Source organism: Pteropus alecto, unplaced genomic scaffold, assembly GCF_000325575.1.
Source record: "Pteropus alecto unplaced genomic scaffold, ASM32557v1 scaffold24, whole genome shotgun sequence".
Lineage (NCBI taxonomy): Eukaryota > Metazoa > Chordata > Mammalia > Chiroptera > Pteropodidae > Pteropus > Pteropus alecto.
The window spans coordinates 932,560-936,526 of NW_006439192.1; the positions used below are offsets into that span (position 1 = coordinate 932,560).

At 32.1% G+C, this 3,967-nt stretch overlaps 1 pseudogene; it reads left to right on the plus strand.

Annotated features, from left to right (window-relative positions):
- The first annotated feature begins 2,859 nt into the window (after positions 1–2,859).
- On the plus strand, positions 2,860–2,978 carry LOC112483385 (annotated as a pseudogene).
- The last annotated feature ends 989 nt before the right edge of the window (positions 2,979–3,967 follow it).

Sequence of the window (3,967 nt, forward strand, 5' to 3'; positions counted from 1 at the left end):
TTATTGTATATTAATTATACTGCCGTAAAACTATTTTAAATTAATTTTAAAATTTAAAAACTGATCCCTGCATTTGAAAGAACACATTCTATATCTTGCTTTCAGTAAGAATCAAGAAGAACCTATGGAGACTAATTAAATGATCCTGATCTTTTTATTCAATGGCTAAAACAGTAATTCTCCAAATTTAGTAGGCATAAGAATACCTGAGATGCTCATTTGAAATGTCGAGTTCTGTGTTTCACCCAGAGGTTTTGTTGGAAAATGTTTAACAACTAGCTCTCCAAAAAAACAAAAAGCAAAACAATGTAGGCATTCTATAATACATAAATATATATTTTGCTGATAAAAACAATGTGTAGTACCCAATCTACAAATAATAATACATTCAATTTTTTTCATTTGTTTTTGTAAATTTTATAAATTTAATTCATTCTTACAGAATGCTTTCATTGATTTTTGCCAAACTCTATCTATAGCCAACTTATGGTTGCAACTGATGAAGAAGTATAGTTCTAATATAAATGTTGGTTGATATTTTCATTGACATCAATGAGTGAAACATCATTTATTAAATATCTGAGAGATTTCTTTGCTGAATTCTAAAATAACTTTTGAGCATTAGGAGAATATTTCCTCATATTTTATACTATTCACAATATAATGGCCATAGACATAACACATTTTAAAGTTTAATCTCCATTATTACCATTTTGTCCATCACTTTCTTATGTCTGGACAATCGATAAAACAACAAACCAAACCTGGCTTGTATTCATCAATTGTTAATGTTGTAAATGCTCCCACATGCCGATTTCAACCTACCACTGCATGTGCAGTTGGAAAAAGATACACAGCCTCACACCATTATACAGTATTTCACCAGATAGAGACAATGGACATAAAACCTCAAAAAACATAGATAATAGTAAAGTGTAGAAATGTCCATAGGAAGTAACGAGTTGTGAGTATTTATTACCTTTGTTTTTAACTTATTTAATGATAAGCTTATATAATTTAATGTTTAATGATTTTTAGTAATTGGCTCATAACATTTCTTAAAATTTAATAGTTGGCTCTCTAGCATCAGTCTGAGTTGGCTGCAGTGAACCACTGGCGCCACCTCAGCCCTAAGGAATTAGATCCTCTGAGTCCGAGACTCAGGAATTTGCGTTTTTAATATCTCCCAAGATGATTCTGATGTAAGATGCTAGTAGAAAATCTAATTGCGATTTTTTTCCTCCTTAGCTAGTAAGTAGGTAATCTTCAGAGGCAACACGTTATGGGGAAAGAATACAGGATTAAGCATTAAAAGCACTTAGATTCTCACTCTAGTTCTGTCACTAATTATATGGCCTTGGGCAAATTGCTAACCCTCTTAGTTTCCTAACCTAATAAGGAGGGAATGGGACTAAGAAAGGATTAATAGATGTATTTATAAAAAGATTTACTTACATAATGAAGTATTTATGGGTTTAATGATCTGATATCTATAATTTGCTTTAAAATATTTCGGGAAACAAAAACAAAAAATTGGGGCTGAGAGGTAGGTAAAATAAGATTGTCAAACTGTCGTGGTGGCGAGAACATGAGGATTTATTACACTATTCTCTCTACTTGTATGTTTGAAATTTTACATAATAAAAAGTTCTTGGAAAGCCACTAATAATCTAGGATCCCTTTGATCTTTAAAAATATGTATCACATAAATTAAACACCATGTGTACAAACTGGAAATATTGAGACTTTTCTTAGCTTTTAATTTTATTTTCTGGAATATCCAAATTGCAAAGGCCCAAATTTTGAAGACTGTGAAAAAACTTAAAGAGACTTGATTCTAATGGTAAATGTATGAAAATTGCATTTGTTGACCTAGTATTAAACTGAGAAAACAATAAAAAAAAAAAGTTTTAAGATAAGTTTCACATTTTTCTTGGGTTTCTTGGGTTTAATGAGACAAGGGTCAGAAATAAGCATATGTGGAGCCAATTATACACTGACTACAAGAAACCAACTCTAAATGTAAAGCCATAGATAAGTTAAAGTAAAACAGTGGAGTCAGCTCGCAGATGGTCACCTTCTTGCTGTGTCCTTATGTGGTCTTTCCTCTGTTTGTGCACATCTCCAGTGTCTTTCTGAGTGTCCAAATTTCCTCTTCTTATACAGACATCAGTCAGATTGGCTTAGGGCCATCCTAAGAGCCTCATTTTAACTTAATTATTTCCAAAGATCCTGTCTCCAAATCCAGTATCTCCAAAACACATTCTGAGGTGCTAAAGGTTAGGCCTTTAATATGTGAGCTTGAAGAAATACAGTTCAATCCATAACAAACACAAATGTATAGCAATAGAAGAATAGATAAATTTTGGAATAATTACTCAAAGAAATATTATATGATGGTAACATGAATGAATTACAACTATGTGTGATAAGATGGATAATGCTGAATGGAAAAACCAAGTCATAAAAGACTACCGCCATTATGATATCATTTTTCATATAGGAAAAGAAAAGCAAAACTAAAAAGTACATTATTTAAGGACATGTACACATAATATTACTATTTTTAAAAGGCAAAGGAATGATAAAGATAAAATTCAAGATCATGAATTCTTGAATTCTTCTTTGGGAGAAACAGGGGAATGAAACTCAGAAAGAGTCCATATTGATAATGTTCTAATATATAAGTCGGTGGTGAGCTTATGGGTATTTATTTAATGCATCATTACTTATATATACTTATATTGTCATATACATAACATTCATATATAAAATATAAATATATATAATTACATATACATTTTCTTTTTAAGGTATCAACTATTATCTAATAATATTAGGTTTAAAAACACTTCTTATGTCTATAGCTATGCCACCCTGAATGTGCCCGATCTCGTCTGATCTTGGAAGCTAAGCAGGATCGGGCCTGGTTATTACTTGGATGGGAGAGCACCTACGAAGACCAGGTGCTGTAGGCGTTAAAAAAAAAAAAAGAAAGAAAAAAGTGTCCTATGATAGATGATTGGCTAAAGAAGCTGTGGTACATATATACAATGGAATATTACTCAGCCATAAGAAGAGATGAAATACTGCCATTTGCAACAGCATGAATGGACCTCGAGATAATCATGTTAAGTGAAATAAGCCAGACAGGAAAAGTTGAAAATGATATCACTTATATGTGGGATATAAACCTAAAAGCAACTATACACACACGCGCGCACACACACACACACACACACACAAGGGTGAAGTGGGTAAAGGGGATCAAATATATGGTGGCTGAAGGAAACTGGACTTTGGGTGGTAAACACACAATAGAATATACAGATGTCAAATGGTAATGTACACCTGAAAATTATATAATTGTATTAACCAATGTTACCCCAATAAACTTAATTTAAAAAAAAACACTTCTTATAATACATATTTTTATGTAGATCTATTTGGGAATGGGTGCTAACTCATATATAATTTCATAGTTGTCCTAATTTATTGTTATAATATCAAAAATAATTTAGTGGATGGTTTAGAATTATAAGAAATCTTTATAGAGAATAGAATGTGTCTCTTGTACATGGTTATCCATATATTAGACTCTCTTTTCTTTTGCAGATCAAACATACTGGATCTGTGATTTTATTCCAGGCATAGCTATAGCATAGTCAGAATCTACTTCTTTTAATAATCTCCTTATCCTTGTAAATTAAATATTGTGATAGTATAATTATACTGATTACTTTCTTTAAAGCTAATTTCCCAACCTCAGCATTATTGACAATTTGGGCCAGATAATTCTTTGTTGTGAGAAACTGTCCTGTGCCAGTGTAGGATGTTTAGCGGTATCCCTGGCTATTACCACTAGATGTCAGTAGTACACCCTTACCCCCAGCCCCAAGTAAGGACAATAAAAAAGTCTCCAGACTTTGCCAAACGTCCCTTGGGACAAAATCACTCCTGGTTCAGA